This window comes from Musca autumnalis, unplaced genomic scaffold (assembly GCF_047663935.1).
Source record: "Musca autumnalis isolate F117 unplaced genomic scaffold, ASM4766393v1 scaffold_5, whole genome shotgun sequence".
Classification (NCBI taxonomy): Eukaryota; Metazoa; Arthropoda; class Insecta; order Diptera; family Muscidae; genus Musca; species Musca autumnalis.
In genome coordinates, this window is record NW_027412088.1 from 108,231,764 (window position 1) to 108,253,902 (window position 22,139).

A 22,139-nucleotide genomic window follows, 5' to 3' on the forward strand; every position below is an offset into this window, starting at 1 on the left:
CTTGAACTAAGTTTGGACAAAATATTACGAAAGCCAAATTTTGGACCGAATCGGCAGATCCGTTCGAGAGTTATCTTGCGCTCCAACCACTACACACAGTGTCATAGGGTTTTTTCAACTTTCAGGCTATTTTCTCAGGTAGTATGGACTTGCCCCTAATGAAACTTACAGCGTCGTATAGAGGACAGCGAATACAACTTGCGTAAACAAAAATCAAAGCGATTCGAGACCAGGTCCTAAACTGAACTTTTCCGAAATTTTGTGTGGGAGGTACCCGAAGGAGTGGACCGATTGAGTCCATATTGGAACCTAATCTAAGTTTGGTAGAAATTACACGATGTGCAAAGTATGGACCAAATCGGTTATTCCCTACAAGAGTTATCGTGCGCACAAGTTTTGCGATAATTTTTGGACATTTGTGGGGGAGGTACCTGAAGGAGTGGACCTATATGGCCCATCTTCGAACTTAAATCGAATCTGGACAAAATATTTCGATACCCAAAATTTGAACCGAATCGATTGATCCGTTCGAGAGTTATCGTGCGCACCAGCCAGCCAGACAGACCGACAGACAGACGGACGGACATTGCTAGATCTACTCAAAATTGTCTGAAACGGATATCGTACAAACATACTTGGGGTCTAAAACCATTATTTCGATGAGGCACATTTTTGGTCGTATCAAAGTGTAAATACCCTCTTTAGCCTAAAGGCTGAGGGTATAAAAAATTCTCCCACCTTAAAAAAGAAAAATCCACTTTATTTTAACTGTGGCAAATTTGAGCAAGAATTTATTTCTCAATTTATTAGTTCAGACTAGAGTTGTGCCAAATGAACTATATGGAACTATCTAGTTCACTTCGCAGTTCCAATGGCCCACATTTTTTCTTTGAACAAACTGCGTATACTTGCTATCGCACGTTATATTTCATGATGTTACTCATACGTTTTGGAACTAGTACAAGGAACTAGGAACTAGATTACCCAACTCTAGTTCAGACCCCCAGCTATCTTTCAAAATCAATTTGGAGGTGGACAAACTTGGACATTTTTTTAAAAGTTTAAATATATTTTAAAAATATTTGTAAAAAATAATTTTCAATATACATACAAACAGGGATTTCACTACTCTAATTTTAAAAAAATTTTAGTTCTTTTTTTAATATTATGAAAGTACTCACCACCAGCTTCCCGGTTCATTATAACTTTGGTCTCACTTCTCTATATGTATGCAGCGACACAACACAACAAAAAGAGTCTATTTTACACCATTTTTTTGTTTTTTTTTTCAATTAAGTGTCGACTTTGACACCGCTCCAACTAACGGCATCTATCGGTAATTACAAAAACTAATTATTTTCAGATGACTTGATGTGTTTTTTTTATTCTGTGCAAAAAAAATTAAAATTTCGAATCTTCAAAAATAGGGTTTTGGCCAAAAATTTCCTGGTTGAAACTTATGTGGATACGTAGCATTTATATCGAAACTATTTGAAAAAAGCAAATGGGAATTTTATACGAACTACATAAAATTATTTTTTAAAACAAACAAATTTCCGAATTACAATATGTTTCTCGAAACAATTTTTCCTGTAAATAAAAAACATTCGCCAAATGTTCGAAAATGATATCGTTTTTAAACTTTTGACGAACAAAAGAACAACGTGCTTGTGTACACCCGAAAAACATTTGCCAATCCTTCGAATGTGATATCGTTTCCGAAAGTTGTGCCGGACATTCGAATAATATCCGCATCTGGTATGGGGGGATGTTTCTCGAAACAATTTTTCCTGTAAATAAAAAACATTCGCCAAATGTTCGAAAATGATATCGTTTTTAAATTTTTGACGAACAAAAGAGCAACGTGCTTTTGTACACCCGAAAAACATTTGCCAATCCTTCGAATGTGATATCGTTTCCGAAAGTTGTGACGGACATTCGAATAATATCCGCATCTGGTATGGGGGGATTTCACTTAATTTCTAGATATGGTAAATTATTATTCCTGTAATAATATATATTACGGTTTGATTTAACTATTCCCCACACAGCAATAAGAACCAAACTTTTATGCTTTCCTTCAAAATTGCAAAAATAAAAACAAGCAATTGATTTTCAACATCAGTCAACAGAGTTATGTGAATTTCAGGTAACTACATTAAGTTCCAAAAAAAAAAAAACATTGACTGTTTTGTTTCGTTTTCATGTTTTCAAGAGTTCTTTTTTTCTGGTTCAAAATAAATCCAAATATCAAACAAATCAAAGCCTTTGATTGATTGTTGATTTACACAAATAAAGTGCTTAACAAGTTACTAATTGCTTAACAACTTCTTGTGGCTAATAACTGTTATTAGTTTTGGCCAATACCAATAGCACCAGTAATAGTCATCAAGCATCAAGCTAGTCAGACAACAAGTCAGCAGGAGCTGCAAATGCCAGTTATGCATCGCTTAACATGTTCCGAGTACCACCCAAAAGAATAGAAATGAAAACTCGAATTCGGGCATTGGAATATTCCGACAAATGCTTCAAAACAAACTTTAACCGAAATGGAAGTCAGTCAGTAGTTCACAAATAACAAAAGCAAATTTGTGGTTGTTGTAAGAGAAATATTATTTCTTGCGCTTTGAATTGTGCTTTGCTATTGAATGAATGCTATCGTTTTTATTCGGAGTTCTTTTTTCCGGCTGTTGTTCAGTCTGAAAGCGCCAAACCCACACTCCAATTATAACTATGAGGAGGATGGCGATGATGACGGCCCAATGGCAACAATGAAGACGGCGGTATTACTTCTAGAAGAAGAAAACAAAAAAAGAGCTACTAAACAGCCGTTTTTTTATGCCACTGGTCTGACAGTTTCATGCTGAGGGAAATAAATGCATATTTCGGTTATACTGCTCCAGCAACAGGGTGACCTCTGTGACAACATGTTTGGCAACAAAAAAAAGCAAAGCCAACAAAAAACGCTCGAAACTAAACAACAAACAGTAGTAGGTATTCGCCCAGCTAATGTAATGTTGCACAAACAAAAATAAATATCGGCCATAATATGCATGTTGGAGTGGTCGTCGGTCTAATGGGGCGGCGGTAAACGGCTTTATGAAGCAACTGGAGCAGCATTTTCATTTTGTTGCAATCGTTGTTAGTTGTTGCTGCTGTTGGTGGTGATGATGATGCTGCTGCTACTCTTGCTTGCTGTCGTGTCTATGACTATTGTTGGCCACATTAGCATTAACTACCATTATCATTTATGGCCCCAGGCAGAAGTGTCCGTTATTGTTTGATGCGGTGGTACTACAGTGGTGAATATAAATGTTATGCATAAACCACTGTGAAGATACTAAAATAACAAAATTATTGATATTATGGATTACTACATCATATCATCAATGCTATATGGATATGGGATGGCGTAGGGGATGAAAGATGCCAAGCAACGGCCCTGGCCGGCTTTAAAATGACAAAGCCCAAAGTCCCTCTTTCACCTCAAGTGGACACTGACTTCCCCTAAAATTATTCTAGGCGATTTCAATGCCAAAATTGGAAAGGAGAATATCTTTGACCCGAGGAGCAAACATAGGCAGGGACTACCACCTTGTTGCAGCAGAGAAATAAAGTTCGACACAACACAGAAGTTGGGCATCGGTAAGCTGCAATCACAACATATACCCAAAATTGCTTAATCAATGCACTGCTCGTCCCGATAACATGCAAACAGCCGCAAAATCCATACTTGGATACCTGTGACCTCCACTAAGGAACCCATATTATTACCAGGAGTGTCGTGCTGCTACCGAATGGGAAAATGCGGCATATTGCTCTACTATACAATCAGTAGCAACGGAGCACACGAGAGAGGTGCCGGGAGAAAAGGCAAGAGGAATAACGTCTTTTCCACAAGAAAACGAGAGAAATGAAAAAGCGGGACTGTGAAATAATCGAGATGTACAGGAGCCAGAATGAAATCCGAAAATTCTTCCAAAGAGTGAAATATTAAACTGAAAGCTTTGGTACAGGTACATCTTCGTGCAGAGACCAGCAATGTAATTTGGTAGCTGATACAGATGGTGTGCTCAGGATATGAAAATATAATTTTTCCAAACTATTGGTATCCAATACTAGCGAAAACGACGAAGGCCAAGATGTGGTAAAGACAGCACTAAAGAGGCTAAAGAACAAATAATAAGGCAACAGTAGCCGATGGCTTACCAGCCCTTCAAAACCGGAGGCAAAACGCTGGTAAGGTACCCCACGATTGGAACCTAAGTACCCTTATCCCGTCCGCAAGAAAAAGTCTGTTCCATATTGCTCATAAGATAGTGTCAGGTATATTGTGCGAACGTCTAAAGTCTATGGTCAATGAAATAATTGGGCCATACCAATGGGACTTTAGACCTGACAAACCCACCATTGACCCTGCGACAAATCCTGGAAAAGATTTGTCGATTATATAGCATTCTACGGCCGCCCGTTCCGTTCATAGGTATTCCAAGCCATACCTGAATTTAGTATTCCCGCAAAGTACATTCGGCTTTGTTCTCAGTTAAAATAGGAAAGAACCTCTCCGAACAGTTCAGTGCCAAAAGAGGTTTCAGGCAATGAGACGGCGTATCGTGTAATCTCTTCAGCAATCTGCTGGAAAAGGTTAGCATAGATGCAAACGTCAAAAGAAATGGCGCAATACACACCAATAGCCATATAGTTATTACTTGCTTATGCTGACTACACACAGTGGGAAAATACAGTTAATTGTCGATACAGGTCCACGTTTTGATATAGCCTCCATCGAACGGTACCGCCCGATTTTCGGTATTTTTAAAGCCATTTCGGTTGGATGATGTGGCTATCCAAACGAAATGACTGAAATCTGGTTTGAATATACATTATTTATAGTGAAGAGTTCAAAATCATCCCATCCTGCTCTTTTTAGTAATAAACAACTTGTATTATCAGTTTGTTCGGAGACGCTTTACTACTTTCATTTTCGTACTTCCCCCTACGTATGGCTAATGTTTTCAATTTTTATTTTGTTACCTCCTATGCTATGATAAATTCCAACTTATATCTGATATTTAGTATCAAAAATTTTCCCAGAATCTATAGAATTTTTAATGTTATCGACCGTTGATCTAATATGCCGTTACTTACTATGCTTATTCACATTAAAACTTCCCCAACTTTTTACCGCCAGTGTTTGGTAAATTCATATAATTGTTTAAAATATGCTAACAAATCGTATTTGCTGTGATTTTTGGTTTGGTTGGTGCAATAGTAGGCGAAACAGTAGTGTTGGTGGTGACCGACAAATTGTGCCACCACTAGCATGGCTCTAGCGTAAATAAATGTTACATTTTTTTCCAACAATTGAGCAAACATACAAACGGACAGGAGGTTAGACACATGGATAGACGGACGACATGACATTAGTTAGTTAGCTGCTGCTGCAGTCGTTGCTGTTAGTTAAATGGAGGAACAAGCAAACAAATAGACGAAGAAGAAACAAACAAACGAACATAAATGCTCTAATTATAAATGATGCTCATATGCAAGAATGCATTCATTTTTTGTACTCCTTCTATTGCTAAGCTTCATTTTCTAAAGAAATGCCTTTCGTGATTTTTCAGTGAACTTCATCATCATTGGCTAACTTAGAACTGATGTGATTGTTTCAGGGGCCTTTTTCAGAGGATAGGAAACAAGAAAAAAAGCGTTTAATTCAAATTAACTGACCATGACCAAAACAACCATGAGAGAAATCGTAGAATCTTTGAAAATTTGTAGAATCTTTGCAAATCCTTATCATCGATAACATGTGTGAGTTATCCTCCATCATAGCAATATGAAAATATCCGCCGCTAAATCCACAGCCACACTCTTCGCCACATGGACGGATGAAATGAGGTCTTCCTTGAACATACAAATGATGGTGCTCTGATTCCAACCACTAACCACCGCAAGATATTGGAAGTAACAGTAGGTTTAAGTCATCCGCGTAAGCCACAGCTATTTTCGAAAAGATCAGATTTGTTTTGTAGCTTGCGTGCATACAACACACTGTCATAAATTGCCATTGTGTTTAATATATTCACATTTATGGCTTCGCTCTTCTTGGTCGGCACTGTTCTAGATCAACGAGCCTATCAGATAGACCTGTATAGTAGTAACACCAATGCAATTGCGCTGACATTATAAAGATACAATTTGAATGAGGTACTGCCAAGGCAAATGCGAGTGGTTTCAGTCTAACTAAGATCGGAACGATGCAGCTGCTCAATTCATATTAGTCCCGAATTAATGGCACTATACCCAATGTGTCAATGAAATGATTGGACCCCTTCAGTGCGGCTTTAGACCTGGGAAATCCACCATTGACCAGATATTTACCTTGAGACAAATCCTGGAAAAGACCCAAGAAATGCAGATCGACACCTTCCATCTTTTCGTCGATTATAAAGCAGCATTCGACAGCCCTATACGTTCCAAGGTGTTCCAAGTCATGTCTGATTTTGGTATTCAGACTTGTAGAATGACATTAACTGAGACGAGATCCTCAGTTAAAATAGGAAAAAACCTTTCCGAAGAGTTTATTACCAAAAGAGGTTTCAGACAAGGAGACGGCCTGTCGTGTGATCTATTCAACATCCTGCTAGAAAAGGTCATACGAGACGCGAAGGTCAAAAGAAATGGAACGATATACACGAACAGCCATATGTTACTGGCTTATGCCGACGACATTGACATCATGGGTCGATAGGTAAAGGAAGTAACTGACACCTTTGCAAAAGACGAAAGAGAATCTGCTAAAGTTGGTCTGGCAGTAAACGGCGAAAAAGCCTAGTTGATGGTGTCGACGCGTAATATGTCCACAAACCCCGCACCATCTGTGAATGTTGGTACCTACAATTTTGAGGTAGTAAAGGACTTCGTCTACCTCGGCACCGCCATAAACACAACAAATAACATCAGTTGTGAAATACGAAGAAGAATAGTGTTGGCTAACAGATGCTACTTTGGGCGGAGTAAGCAGTTTAGGAATAAAGCCACCTCTCGTCAAACAAAAATAAGACTTTACAAAACACTGATACTACCCGTGCTAATGTATGGTTCCGAAGCATGGGTACTTGCTCAAGCAGATAAGGCAGTGCTTGGTGTGTTCGAGAGAAAAATTCTTCGAAAGATCTACGGGCCAATCTGTGTTGACGGCGAATATCGGCGTCGTATGAACATCGAGCTGTATCAACTATACAATGACATCAATGTAGTTGAACGAATCGAGATACAACGATTGCCATGGCTAGGCCATGTTATAAGAATGAGTGATGATGAACCCGCTAAAAAGGCATATAAATACGGACCGCATGGAGGTTCTCGCAGATCTGGAAGGCCAAAGCTTCGTTGGAGCGAACAAGTGAAACGAGATATCACAAAGCTACATATCCCAGATTGGGAAAATACAGCAGCAAACAGAGAGGATTGGAGATTTGTTCTTAGTTCGGCTTATGGAACAAATGTTCTGTAAAAGGCCAGCTATGTAAGTAAGTAAGTACCCAACCGTACGACACGCTGCATTTGTTTAACAGCCCTGACCTGTCTCCTGATTCTTTATGGGCACAGCCGGCCAAGGTCGCACAATTTTTGAATATGGATACGGAGGAACCCGAACCAGATAACTGAAAAAGATAAACCACCACATCAAATAACAAGTCCTATTATTGTAGCGACTGACGCCTTTGAGGGTTCGTTAGAAGAGAATTCTGCTGCATTTTCATAACCAACAAATCCGTTATAACCTGGATCCATGTAAGAACCATACTAGTCCGACGTTCCAGCGTAGCAAGTTCTTATTTAAATTCCTTCAAGCTTTGATGTGAATTTGTTGATTTTTTGACCGTCGACAAAAAATCCTATTGAGTTTTGTATGTGAAGCTGGAGACGTATAGTAAGTACAATCTTCCTTTATGGTCAAAATCTCAATCTCAAAAAAATACAGCAGTCCTTTGGTAGTTTTGTGGTATAGTATATATATATATATATATATATATATATATATATATATATATATATATATATATATGTGTGTGTTTGATTCTTCCCAGAAGACACCCGAGCAAACTCCACAAATTATCTTAGAGCCTTGGTGTCATCCATTACTCCATTCCCAGCAAAATAAATTGGAAGTAGTGCAATGTGGACTAGTTCTTTCACGGCACACAGTGTCACGACCGTGGCCAAAAATGGTAAAAACTAAATACTTCGTTGAACAAATTTATTGATGGGCAGTGATAGAAAACATATTAAATAAGAAGAATCTGAATTTTGTTACTGATACGTGAAGTAGTTTTTGCTATATCAGTATTCAAATCCGACAATTTTTGTTAATACGTATTTTTGTGTTTTTCTTCCTAAAATTAATAAATTATATTATGCGTTAATATTTAAAATTAAAAAGTAACGATCGCTGCAAAAATGGTTCCTAAGTTCTCTTGGGATGTAATAAACTTGGCTACACTTTTGTTTGCATGTAAATATTAATCTTATTGTGTTTACATTTACCCAAACATGTATTACTAAGTTTATTAATTTTCTGAAGCAAATTTTAAATTGAGTGGAGTGGGAAAAAAATTGTATAAAAGTGTATATCGATATTTCTTGCTGTATGAGTAGTAAAAAGTGAGTACTTCAAATACATAAAGGTCCCAGCTGCAGAGGTTTGCAGACGAATGTGTCATTTCTCTTTTTCAGCGACCACCTCACTGAGAGGATACCCCCTTTTTTAATAAATCGTTTTGCGGTGTTGGCTATAGCGCGAAAACGAATGAACCGATCATCAAATATTTTTGTGGGCTTATTAAGTACCTAATAATCTTGCTTTAAAACGAGATAATTTTAAAAATATCAATTTTTAAAAAAAAATTGTGAACAGCGAAAATCAAAATTCGATTTTTTACAAAAAATTGGCCGTTTTTTGACCACTAATCGGTCAAAAAAATTTTTTAAAGGAAATTTCTCATATATAAATACAAGAGTTTGATATATTCAATATGCTCACAAACAATATGAGGACTAAACACCAAATTTCAGTCATATCTGGTGGATATGGAGGCCACAACACTCAAAATACCGAAAATGAGGAGGCACGGTTGTATGGGGGCTATAGGAAGACGAGGACCTATACCGACATATTTCTTGTGCAAGGTTATAAGTCCTCCAACGGAGACTTAATAACAATTTTCAGCCATTTCGGTGTGATAATCAGGCTAAAACCTCCAAAATACCGAAAATCGGGAGGTACCGTCCTATGGGGGCTATATGAAGGCGTGGACCTATGCAGACAAATTTCAAGGTGAAGATATAATGCCCCCTATGAAGACTAAATACCAAATTTCAGCAATTTCGGTGTAATAATGAGGCTAAAATCCTTAAAATACCGATAATCGGGAGGTACCGTTGTATGGGGGCTATATCAAAACGTGGACCTAAGCCCACAATTCTCTGTTGGAATGTTTCATACCTCTGCCGAAGACTAACCACAAAATTTGAATACTTTCGGTTGGTCATTGTGTCTAAAACATTCAAAATACCGAAAATCGGGAGATACGGTTCTATGGGGGCTATATCAAAACGTGGACCGACCAACCCAATTTTTTGTCCTGAAGATTGTAAGTTAATAATAGGTACGTGTACCAAAATTGATGCACCTACGACAACTCCTTCTATTTTTGGCCACAGTTAATATGAACTCGCGACATTGTGCGGCATGTTTAGATGCAGTTCAAACGGAATCGTGAAGAAGGCACTCCATTCCTCACATTTTAACTGCAGTTGGATGCAATCCAAAGAATCACATCCACTTGTCACATTTTAACCACATCCGGATGCAGTTCAACGGAGTCATGCAGTCCAAACGGAGTCGTGAAAAAAGCACTCCGTTCGCTACATTTTATTAGTAGTTGTTAGAGATTCCATCAAGTACATAAATCAGTTTGTACCTCTCTACAGGCAGCGGCAAGCGTGTTAACATTTCCAAAAATTTGTTAATATAAAATAAAAAATATTTAATTTGCGAACATTTTTTCGGTAAGAAAATTTCCCAATGGAGTGCTGTTGGAGTACATGTCGAAATCTTAACTGGTGATGGGAAGACAATATCAAACCCATTTAGCAGATGAAGCAAGAACAGTTCAGCTTGGATTAAGTGGAGAGCGGAGAAAACACGCATGGTTGCGATTGAATTTAATGGACAATTTTCATAATTTGTGTTAATGTAATAAAGTTCTTAATATTTTTGTTTTACACAAATATTAAATGCACTTTATTTGTTCTGGGATATTTTGTAATGGCTTGCACACATTCCGCAGAATGTATCAAAACACGAGCTTTGGACTGCATCCCATTTTACCCCCAAAGTGTTAGTTAAAATGCAATGCCAAAGGGTCAGTTAAAATGCAGTACCATAGGGTCAGTTAAAATGCAGTGCCGAAGGGTCAGTTAAAATGCAGTGCAATGGAGTGCATCTTTCAGTAGTCACGCTCTTGTTAAAATCATGAGTTAAAATGCATATTTTGATGCACTTCCAGATCATTTGTACATATGATTTAACTGCCTCTTTGGAGGCAAACTTTTTGCTGGGTTCTTAGAAAGGGCTACAGCGTAGGTAGAGTGGGCTATAGTCGGACGCGGCCGACCATGAGATACCCTACACCACTTCCCCTGGATATTCTGCCCACACACAATTAAAAGTATGGCTGTAACTCTGTTATCTGACCTCCTACATTTCTTTACATATGTAAATTTCACGGGTGGAACATATATTCCAGGAACCAGAACATAGTAACTATTCTGAAAGTTTTACCAATTTTCAAGAAAAAGTTTTTGTCCATTTAGCTCGCTAAATATTATCCGATCATCATGTCAACTTCTACATATGAATTTTGATATACCACATGGATTTTCGGAAAAACAAACTTATAATACACTTTTCATATTTTGTGTAGGGTATAAAAATATAATATATAAATATAAATACCATAGGGCGCCCTTCTCTGCTAAAACTGGCCCTCGGTTTGACAAAACCCAACCCCATATTGAATGGCAGCTTTTCATGTTCCCTCTAATGGACATTCAGTTGACATTTGTCTTTGTCCCTGTTGCATTCATTGTCTGTCTGTTTGTGAATCATACAAAACCTTCTTTTTAATTCAAACAAAAAAATAAACAAAACAAGACAGATGCGCTGGTTGTTTTGCATGTGCCTGTTGTCATTTTCCAACTGCTGTCATTTGCTCAAATTGTCGTTTTTTATTGCCAAGCACGTTACACCTCTGAGGAACTAACGCGTCAGTAAGTTTATTTTCTTTAAATGATAAATATTTGACCTACATTTTAGTTAATGTTTACAAAGCTTTCATTTTTTTGTTGGTGTCCCTGCTGACACAGTTTCATAAATTTGCTACATTTTCGTAATTAATTGACAAATTATACTTTCTTAAGGTACGACAAATTATACTTACTGACAAATTATATTTTCTTAAGGTACGAGAACGTTGAGTTATTTTTTTATTCATCCTTTAAAAGGCGTTCACTCTAAATTCGAACTATATAACTTACAGTGATAAGACAATGAAGTATTATGTCTCTTTATAAAATTACAATGTGTACGCTGAAAACTATCACGCTAAACAAAACACACGTTAAAAAAAGTTCAGCCCAGCCGAACTTTTTATACCCTCCACTATGTGGAGAACATTCGAAAAATATCAGCAACTGGTATGGTAGGAAAGAAGAAAAATGTACATAACAGAAACATTAATGAACATCGGATAAAGCTAAACTTTTGATAAAAACGAAACTCAACCAAAAATGTTTTTTTTTTCATCACAATATCGTAAAAACTATCGTCAATTCATTCGCTAATAATATATTTAACGATACTTCGAAATGGAAGGATTTCCTGCCACAAACTGAGGGACGAGTGCATTGTTTCCAATTCATCCAATCATCCAAAATTCAAATTCATCCAAAAATCAGCAAAACAATTTAACGATATCGTTTTCGATAGATACGTTATTGGGGGTATTGGCAGATGTACCCGAAAAATATAAGGCCGATATTACTGCCATAAGAAGGGCGTCACATGTCATAAAGAATATGTTTGGTTGCGGATTTGTAATTGGTGGGAGGTTAAAACATCTAGTCTCCAGCGTCACCCCAGTGTATGAAATACTTGTTACAATTCGCATAAAAGCAAATTGTTTTGACATCATTTTATTTGCGCTCATGCTCCCCCCACTAAAGGCAAGGGCAAACAGACCAATGATATCTATATATATAAAAGAGCTTAGTGAGTGAGTGAGTGAGTGAGTGACTGAGTGACTGACATATCATCGCCCAGACGAAACCACTGAAGCTAGAAAGCTGAAATTTTGACTGTGTGTTGCTGTCGGTGTGTAGGGGTGAGATAAGGCTGGGTTTTTGGAAATTCGACCTAGAAGTGTACGAAAAGTACTAAAAGGTACTAAATATGGTACCCTTTGTATTAGGCAAACGGTAAGAGCTAGAATTCTGAAATTTGGAATGAGGGTAACTGATGGAGAGTTAGAAAGATGTACCAAAGGGTTTTTGGAAATTCGACCTATAAGTGTACGAAAAGTTACTAAATTTGGTACCAATTGTATATTTTGAGCGGATATAGCTACAATCTTCATATTTGGTATGGGAATCAAGGTTGGGAAGTGGTGTTGATATAAGGAAATGATTTTGGAAGTTCGTACTTATGTGTACGAGTAGTACTAAATGGTACTAAATTTGGTACAATTTGGATTTGGGTGAACGGATAGAGCTTAAAACCTGAAATATGGAATTTAGATTACCGCTGAAGTGCACGATTGAAATATGGGGGTAGTTTTGGAAATTCATACTTATGTGTACGAAAAGTACTAAATGGTACCAAATTTGGTACAATTTGGATTTAGATAGACACGGAAACCTGAAATTTGGAATTAATATTACTGACGGAATGAAGGATTTAGGTAGTTTTGGAAGTTCTTACTTATGGGTACGAAAAGTAGTAAACGGTACTAAACTTAGTACAAATTATATTTGGGGAACGAATAGAGATGGAATTTAATTACTTTTGGAGTGTAGGATTGAGTTAGTCTTGGAAATTCGAACTTACGGGTACGGAAAGTACTAAATGGTACTAAATTTGGTACAATTTAAATTTAGTTGAACGGATAGAGTTGGAATCCTGAAATTTCGAATTAAGGTTACTGATGGAGTGTAGGATTGAGGTAGTTTTGGAAATTCGTACTTATGGGTACGGAAAGTACTAAATGTACTAAATTTGGTACAATTTGGATTTGGGTGAACGGATTGAGGTGGAATCCTGAAATGTGGAATTTAATTACTTTTGGAGTGTAGGATTGAGTTAATCTTGGAAATTCGTACTTATGGGTACGGAAAGTACTAAATTTGGTACAATTTAAATTTAGTTGAACGGATAGAGTTGGAATCCTGAAATTTCGAATTAAGGTTACTGATGGAGTGTAGGATTGAGGTAGTTTTGGAAATTCATACTTATGGGTACGGAAAGTACAAAATGTACTAAATTTGGTACAATTTACATATATTTGGGTGAACGGATAGAGTTGGAATCCTGAAATTTGGAATTAAGATTACTGATGGAGTGTAGGATTGATGTAGTTTTGGAAATTCATACTTATGGGTACGGAAAATGCTAAATGTACTAAATTTGGTACAATTTATATTTCGGTGAACGGATAGATTTGGAATCTTGAAATTTCGAATTAAGGTTACTGTTGGAGTGTTGGATTGAGGAAGTTTTTTGAAATTCGTAATTTTGAGTACGAAAAGTACTAAATTTGGTACAATTTGGATTTGGGGGAACGAATAGAGCTGGGATCCTGAAATTTGGAATTATGATTACTGTTGGATTGACTTAGTCTTGGAAATTCGGAAAGTACTAAATGGTACTAAATATGGTATAATTAAATTTAGGTGTACGGATAGAGCTGGAATCCTGAAATTTGGAATTATGATTACTTATGGAGTGTAGGATTGAGGTAGTTTCGGAAATTCGTACTTATGGGTACGGAAAGTACTAAATGGTACTAAGTTTGGTACGTTTTGGATTTGGGTGTACAGATAGAGCTGGAATCGTGAAATTTATAATTAAGATTACTTATGAGTGTTGCATTGAGGTAGCTTTGGAAATTCGTACTTATAGGTATGAAAATTAATAAATGGTACTAAATTTGGTAAAATTTTTATTTGGGTGGACGGATAGAGGTGGAATCCTGAAATTCGCAATTACTGTTGGAGATAGTTATTGAAATTCGTACTTTCATACGAAAAGTATTAATAGTATTATAAATAGAAATGGAATTCGGAAATTTTGTATTATAGCCGCTGTTGGTGTGTAGGGTTCGATATGGATGTGGTTGTGGATATACATACAATTAGTGTACGAAAATAACTAAATGGCACATAATTTGGTCCAAATTGTTATTGTGTAAAGAGGTAGAGCTGAAATTGTGAAATTCGGAGGAAGTTTTGCAAATTCGTACTAATGTATACGAAAAATACTAAATCGCGGTTTGGATATAGTTTTGGATAAAAGGAAGTAATTTTTGGAACTTATACATACTATAAGTACTAAATTTGGTACCAGTTTGGTGTTGCATGATGGGATATAGGTGGAATTTCGAATTGTTGTATGAGGGATTGCGTTGGTGTTTAGATACGGATTTTTTGAAATGCATACAAATTCAAAAATTAGGCTGAGGGCTGGTTGATTTATTGAGAAATACGAAATGTACTAAATGCAATTAAATTTGACGTTGGGTGTAGCAATGAAGATGGAATTATATCATTAGTGCGTGAAAAGTACAAAATTGCAATAAATTTGGTATAGACGCGAAATTCTGATATATTATTGATTTGTCAGGTTCATTGTTAGAGGTTGTCTTACAATAAATGTACTAGAAGTATTAAATAATACTAAATATTGAAGCACTGGTACTGGGTTAATCGATAAATGAAATTTGTTATGAGGATAGCTGTTGAGATTGGATCAGAATGTTTATTTAAATCCGCCTTTAAATGTATGAAAGGTTTCTACATGTAATACCATTGACATTGGGTGAACAAGTAGAGCTAAAACTGTAACATTTGAGCTAATGTCCTGGATTTTAAAAATTGTACTGAATAATGTACTATTGTTTCTAGGTTAACACGAATTCGGTTTCTAAATAATGTACTGAAATCAAAAAGTCAAACGTACCTTTTCAACAAAATTGTTTTTATCTTTGTTGTCTTTTCTAAACGTTATTGTTAGTTCATTTGAAAAGGTAGATCTATGCGGCTAATGTTTTACAAGAAGGTTTTTACATCCTGAGAAAAAAGGCTAAAATACAATGGCTCAAAATTAACTGTTATATAGGGTAACATCTTCTGAATAAAGTTTTTCTACATTTTGATATCACATATTCTAAAATTCGGTTGGAAAATGTGGATAAAATTTTCAAAATACCCACATCGTTCTAATAAAACATGGACTGGAATTTAAAATGTAGCCCGCTGTTGAAGTGTAGAGTAGTACTTGAAAGAAATTAAATATCAATTCAAATAGTTATTAGTACATCAACATTTTCAGTGTTCTCCATATTAAATATTGTTTATTTGTATATTATTCCTTTTCCGCTTACGAAGTGGCGGGCATTTTGCTAGTATTTAATAAACGCTTAGAAGAAAAAAATATGACCGTTGTCCTGCCCATGACAATAAAATTATTCTAGGCGATTTTAACGCAAACATTGGAAAGGGGAATATATTTGGTCCAACAGTCGGAAAATTCAGTATTTCAGTCGTCAGGAGCAAATACAGACTCGGACCACCATCTTGTTTCAGCAAACGTGGCAAATAAAACACAAACCGACAAAGCACGGAAGATGGACATCGGTAAGCTGCAATCACAACAGATAGCCACAGCATATTCCACTCAACTGGCCAAACTGCTTAACTAATCCACTCCTCGTCCCGATAACATATCAGCACGGTGGCAAAGTATTGCCCACTCCACACAATCGAGATTTACAGGAGCCAAAACGTAGTCCCAAAGAGTGAAACATCAAACTAATGGCTTTAGTACAGGAACAACCTCTTGTAGAGATGATCAGGGTAATTTAGTTACTAATACAGACAGACTGCTCAGGATATGGAAAGAACAGTTTTCCAAACTGTTGCTATCCAATACTGGCTACGACGACGAAGATACCACATATTCAATCCTCGAAGATGAGATTGAATGTATAACGCCCGGCCAAGATAAGTTAAAGACAGCAATAAGCCGACACAAGAATAATAAAGCAGCAGGAGCCGATGGCTTGCCAGCCGAGCTGTTCAAAACCGGAGGCGACACGCTGATAAGGTGCATCAGCTAGTTAAGACAATCTGGCAGGAAGAACGCATACCCGACGATTGGAACCTGAGCATCCTGTGTCCCGTCCAAAGACAGTGTGCTCTAACTATAGGTGCATTAGTCTGATCCGTATTTTCTATAAGATTGTGTCAGAGTCAACGAAATAATTTGGTCATGGTAATGCGACTTTAGACCTGGCAAATTGACCATTCATCCTGGAAAAGACGCAAGCGATGCAAATCGACACTAGACATCTTTTTGTCGATTACACTTTGCTATAACAAAAACTGATAAGATTATCAAAGTAGAGACACGTGTATTGGCGTTTTTAAAGTTTACATCGGAAAGTAACCAAAGCAGGCGGAGCAATTTCCGCCCATTTCTAGTTTTTTTTCGAAATATTCGAGTTAAGATATTATGGAATCCTTCCATTTTAGGTATATAGTGTCTTTGGCAACTTTACACGAGGAGGATGTGGCCAATATTTTTGTTAAAAATGTGAACCGGTTCATCAAAGGGTCCTTTTTTCGAAAATCCTTCAAAAACTCCTATAAAATTTGATCATATTAAATCCAAATATTCTAAAAAATTGTTCGTCATAATATTTTACTATATGTCTCAGAACACACCAAATCTGTAAGTCATATCTAATCGCCAGGAATCTCTAAAAATAAAAAAAACACGTTTTTGGGGTTAAAGTCGGACTTCATATGATTTTTTTCAAAATTGTCCCTCAAAACATGGGTGCCACCGTGGTGCAATGGTATGCACACCCGCCTTGCACGCTTAAGGTCGTGGGTTCGATTCCCCGGCCAGTCAACATCAAACACTTTTCAACGGTGGCAAAATACCCCTCAGTAATGTTGGCGACATTTTCTGAGTATTTCAGCCTTGTACAACTTCTCTACAAGTGGTGTCTTAGACACGCCGTTCGGACTCGGCGATAAATAGTAGGTCCCATATCATTGAGCTAATATGAATCGGGGTGCACTCTTTGATATGAGAGAAGTCTCCCCTGTCCCGCCTGGGATGTTTGTGCAACAATTATTATATTATATGTCCCTCAAAACATAATTTTAGAGAGATGACGTCACCAAAGAAATTAAATGTATATTTACATTATATATTAGTATAAATTTTGCTGAAAAAAACATGAAAATATTTCCCAACTTTTTTGATGAAAATGTTTTCCTTCTTTTTTCGAGTTGATACATGAATGTAATATGAAATTTGGTTCTAGGTGAAAAGTGTCAAAAGGAGAAGAATTCTACACAAAATTTCACTATGAGCTTCAGAATAAACCGTATATCTAGGTATACTATTTTCTTAAGAAAATTAAATTACAAATTTATACATTTTAGGATGAAATTATTTGTTTTAATTTTGGACTGTTAATTTTACATAATTCCATAGTGGATCAAAATTCAACAAAATCCATCACTTTTTTGGGATATTGTTAAAGAAAGAAATGTTCCAAATCAAATTTCACTATGAGCCTCTGAATAAAAGAAATCTGTAACCATAACATATAACATTCTTAGCAGCCCTTGTTTTTGATATAGGTTTTAGGTCCTATTTTATAATTTTTTCCAGATTGTCGTTGTGATTTGACACTACCAATATCTTATTGATGGGTTTTCGTTATAAATTCATACAGAGGATGTGGTGCGCTCCATTTAAACTGCCTTTGATATATTTGTGATGAATATATGGCGAAAAACAAAAATCCTTTGCAATTCCATTTGAAAAAAATTAAAAATTTTTTTTGCGAGCACATCTACAATTTTTGGCATAGAGGTTAAGAAAAAAATTATGGTTTCAAATCTGTTCGCGTTCACAAAATTGGACGATGCGCGCAAAAGTTATAGCGGTTTTTATTCTCATATAAAGAAAAAATATTTAAAAATATCTTATTTGTTGTTATGAGAAAATGTAAATAGTTATTAAATTTATTATTATTTTCGCGGAAAATCAACAAATAATACAAAAAATTTTAAGTAAATCCAAATTATCCTGTCCCAGAGTCCCTACAAACCCTCAAAAAATGAATTAAAAAATATATGCGGATCTAGACAATGCGTAGAAAAATATGATACAAAATTTATAGAGATTTGGTACATAAATTGCATATTATAGCAACAACAAAAGAAAACAAGTAAGAAAAGTCTATAGTCGGACGGAGCCGACCATGGGATACCCTATACCACTATCCCTGGACAATCGCTCTCCACAGAACTTCTTTTCAATGATTGTGAAAATTTAATTATCAAATATCAGAGATGTAATGTATAATACTTATGACCAAAACCAAAAAGTTATCTAGCATGACAAAGACAAGGAATGGAAAATTTAGTTCACACAAACTAAAATGTAATGAAACCCACTTATGTAGTACTACTACTTCCGTTGTTTAACCGCGACGTTATTGAAATTTTTACCAATTTCACACAAAAGTTTCAGTCCATTTAACCCGCTAAGTATTATCTGATCTTCACGTTGGTTTGTACGCTTCTTCTTTATCATAAACTCAAACTTTGTTTAAAATTTTGCGGGTTATTATTTTGACCTACAGAGCCGCTACAAAATTGGTTAAAATTTTGTTTTTGGTCCATTTCATCCCCTGAACATTTTACCATCATCACCAAAAAACTAATCATTTATATTCTGGCCCGAACCCAACTTCCTTAAAAATTCGTTACAATCGGTCCATAATTGCGGCCTTAAGTTTGTTTACAATTTTTAATGGACGGACACACAACGCTAAATCGCTTTATCTTGTCGAGATATGAATAAGGGGTCTAGAACGAATATTTCGTGGTGTTACATAAAATTTGGAGAGACAATTAGTAGTATGGGATAAAAATGTGGTTCTCTACACAGAACCCATTATACATATATTAGGCAGTAGGCCCGTTATCTAGCAAACACCTTATTGCAATTTACATCAGAGGAAAGGTCAGTAGTTTTTTTCCATATGTAGGCTACTTTGCGAAATATATATGTCCTCAAGGAATTAAAATATCGACCAAAAATAAAATTTTTATATTTTTCATACAAATGTAATGGTCCATTTCACCCGCTAAAGAATATCAGATCATCATTCAAAATTGTAGGCATCTCTTTCGACCTATACTCTTACCCGGTGCAAAATTTCGTGACTATTGATGTATAATTGCGACTTCTAGCGAGTTTATTATTACAAACAAATAACGGAATATATTAGGCTGTAACTCTGTTATCGGATCATGCACACCAACATAATTGGCATCAATTGAAAGGTCAAGCGTTCCACTTTCAAGTATATCTCACTTGTCCGGAATGCCACTTCCAGGAATTAAGATATAAACTGTATATTAAAAGTTTTCACAATTTTCACACAAAAGTTTTGGTCCATTTAACCCTCTAAATATTATCCGATCGCCATCTCAAATTGCAAGCTTCTACTTTGTGATATACTCTTACCTTATTTAAAATTACGCGTTGATCGGACTATTATTGAGGCCTACAGAGCCGCTAGAAAATTGGATAAATATTAGGTTTTTGGTCCATTTCACCCGCTAAATATGTCACGATCATCACCAATAAGAATAGGGATCTATTCTGATCTGAACCCGACCTCCATACAAAATTTCGTGACGATCGGTCCATAATTGCGGCCTGGAGCGTGTTTACAATTTATAATGGACAGGCGGACGGACGGACGGACACACATCTCAAAATCGCTTTATCTCGTCGAGATATGAAGATTGGTATACCACATTGGGGGTCTCCGAAGAATATTTCGCGGTGTTACATGAATTTTTACCAAAACAAACTTCTAATACCCTTTTCCACATTGTAGTATACGGTATAAAAACTTATTATTGGAAAATATTGTTGCAAATATATTTTTTGGTTTGATTCGAAAAATTAGAAAAAATATTTGTGAGTTCTCCAACTATTTCGCTAAAATCCCATAAAATAATTAATGTGTACTGCTAAAACTTCATCAAGAAACATGGTTTACCATCTTGAAAGCTTATTTGCTTACTGTGATAACTTATAAGGATAGGAAATAAAGAGTAATATTGAAATTGCAATCATTAAAAAAATGTTTAAATTAAAATGCCTATTATTCGCGAATTAGTTAAAATAAGTTGATGCGCATACGTTTTTGGATACAGCGAATCAATCTCTTTCAATATTTATACATATTTCGATGTTTCACTCAGCGGTCAAAGTGTGCCGCCAGTTGCATCACACAATGCAAAAACCTTAAAGTGGGTAAAAATCGCGCAATTTGCATACGATTTTGATGCGCATCCGGTTTCAGTAGCACCCATCAAAAAACGTCTATATACACATATTTTAAACAGATTCTTCAAGACCCGCGGATGTGCCTCCACATTCTATTTTTGGTAAAAAACCCATATTACTCGCGAATTTCTGTAATTTATGACACGCGTTTTCGCAAATATTATAATCGCGTGTAAAGGATTCAATTTACGTAAAAATTTTAAAGAAAATCGCGGTTTAGTACGCGGATTTGTCAAAATAAATTTTTGCTGATTTTCCTATTTTCAGGGTATCTATATCTGCGGCTTTAGTGGATGGATTCGATCGCTGATGGACTCATTAGATCTGTCGCGTAAAAAAACTAAATTCACGCGGGGTACAAAGGAAATTGAATGGCACTTGTAAATTTTAAACGCAAAAAATAGGTTTTTTAAAAAAGTTCACGCATCAAATATTGGCCTTTAGACCCCAATTACTAGGATGCTGTAAGGAGCACACTCATGAGATATGCATTAAACGACGTAAAATCACTAGTTTTATAATCCTGTTATGAGTTTTGAATATTATCTTGTTGCGCGTCCGAAACACCGAAATTCCGGCTTCAAAATGTCAGCATAAATTTTAGGTGGATGCAGTGGATATATCAAAAAATGATACACTAGTATCATATTGCCCATGAAGTATTCTTTGAGTCTTTCTTTGGGAATATGTCTATAAAATGTAGGGTTAAGCCAGAAATCGGAAGGGAGCATAAAAAAACTTGTTGGCTTCAACCCATTTTTACCTATTCTTCCACATTGATGCCAACACAGCTTCCACGTAAACACTTCATTTTAAAGAATGTATATCATACTATATAGAATATGTTAACAGTTCGCGAATTCTGAATGGGTGAAACTCGGATTCATCGATTGTAAAACATTTTTGGTTTTCGCCATATATCTTTGAAAAATATGGAAAACCCAGATCGGGTTTACGTAGTTATGATAAGCCATTGGTTGCTTATATTGTATGTGAAAATACGTGGGAGGTTTACGGCTATGGTCCAGGGGAAATATAGGTGTCATTAGGGTGTCACATGTACAATTTGTCGTGGTCCAAAATAATACAATGATGGCAGTAACTCCTGTTTTGGTCACATTTACGGAAATAACCCTAGAAATTTACATAAATAGCTGTATCGTGGATTACCATTTACAGATTTGGTGTATCCTGAGACCTATAGTAAAATTTTATGACAAACAATTTTGTAGAATATTTGGATTTGATACATTTTAAAAGAGTTTTTGAAAGATTTTCGAAAAAAGGACCAAAAATAACCCTTTGGTGAACCGCATGAGGGTTTAAATTTTTAGTAGAAATATTCCCCACATCCTCCTCTGTAAAGTTGCCAATGACGCTATATACCTAAAATGCAAGGATTTCA

General features: G+C 36.1%; 1 protein-coding gene across 5 annotated transcripts in view; it reads right to left on the reverse strand.

Annotated features, from left to right (window-relative positions):
- The window catches only part of sano (CABIT domain-containing protein serrano), a 711,482-nt gene that overhangs the window by 555,251 nt on the left and 134,092 nt on the right, over window positions 1-22,139 (reverse strand). The window lies entirely within an intron of this gene.